A 1,837-nucleotide genomic window follows, 5' to 3' on the forward strand; every position below is an offset into this window, starting at 1 on the left:
GTAGGGATTTATTCAACATGGTGTAAATACATTTACCTCCAAATATATAACCTACTAGTGCCACTATTTCATTTCATATGTACTCCTTACTCTCAGCTTGAATTCCCTTAGCATTGATTCCCAAAGTATAATTACTTGGTAAATGAACTAAGTAGCTAGCCTTTTTTTCTACACTGAAATACCTACGGTAGGCTGGCTACTCAGGAAGAAAAGATAGATATTCTTGTGTTCATTTCAGACGTCTGCTGAGGGTGGCACAACATAACAAGACATAAGAGGATGAGTCAGAGTGAACAATCACATCTTGAGCCAAGGAAAGAGACTGAGACTGGGTCTCCATCCTTTTATGAGACATGTTCTCAGTGAACTAAAGACTTCTTGCTAGGCTTCACTTCTGAAAGTACCTCCTAATAGTGACACCCTAAAGACCAGGCTTTAACATATTCAGATTTTTGGACACTAATTCAAACCATAGCAAGACAGCTCACATAATTACTTATCTTTTAATTTCTACTACCAAATTGTCTTCTAGAAAAAAAATCAGTTTAAAGCTCTATTAATAATCTATTTTACTACATTTATTACATCAACAACTTAATGTTACAATGTTAACTTAATGTGACAAATGTCTGCTTTATTTCTGTTTTGTTGATTGATATTACAGTTGACTTTTAATACTTTTTATGCAACTTAAATTCTTCTTTATAATTTTCGTAACAGAGGTTAATATCTTATTGGTACTTTGAATTTTATTCTGATTGGATACATCACCTTCTTTTATATGAAGAATGCCAACTGTTAACATTAATCTGTATTAATAATACCGTATTTTTTCAATTTTGGTTGTAATATTGCTTTAGTATTTCTGAACTACATTTCTACCACTGTATTCATGAGTAAAACAATTTTCTCTTAAGTTTGACTATATATTCAGTAAATTTTCTCTACATTTTAGTTATTTGCTAACATTTGTTTTACACATTTAAATATATAAAAATATTTTTTATTTTATACACATCTATTGTTTTTATTGATGTCCATTGCAGCTTATTTGCCACAAGAACAGAAAGAACATAAGACTGTACCAAACATTCATCCATCTTTCCATCCATCCATCCATCCATCCATCCATCCATCCTTCCTTCCATCCATCCATCCATCCATCCATCCATCCATCCATCCATCCTTCCTTCCATCCATCTATCCATCCATCCATCCATCCATTCATCCATCCATCCATCCATCCTTCCTTCCATCCATCTATCCATCCATCCATCCATCCATCCATCCATCCATCCATCCATCCATCCTTCCTTCCATCCATCTATCCATCCATCCATCCATCCATTCATCCATCCATCCATCCATCCATCCATCCATCCATCCATCCATCCATGCATTCATCCATGCACCCATGCATGCATCCATGCATTTATCTATCTGTAACCTCCTCCAGCCTAGGCTGGTTCAGACTTTATGCCACTGAGGCGGGGCCACCTGCAGTGCAGCTCCTCAGACTCAACTAGTTTCCTTTGATGTGACACTGCCTGCCACCTGCCGTGAGGCCGAACCGGTTCTCCAAGATTTTCTGGAGTTAACTGCAACCTGTGAATTTGGCGACTTACTGCTAAAAGGCTGTGCAGACAACTTGGCATCTCAACAATAAGAAACTTGGCATGACAGGAGATGGGTTTCCCCCTTTATAAGCACAGACTTTTATTAAACATTTGAGCTTTGATCAGGAATCTTGAGTTAGCTCCATTATTTCTCTCGGCCATTAGTTCTCTCTCTTTCAGCTCGAGTCTGCCTCCCAGCTGTACCCCTTTTCTTGCGAGCC

The sequence above is a fragment of the Mus musculus genome, chromosome 17 (genome assembly GCF_000001635.26).
Source record: "Mus musculus strain C57BL/6J chromosome 17, GRCm38.p6 C57BL/6J".
Lineage (NCBI taxonomy): Eukaryota > Metazoa > Chordata > Mammalia > Rodentia > Muridae > Mus > Mus musculus.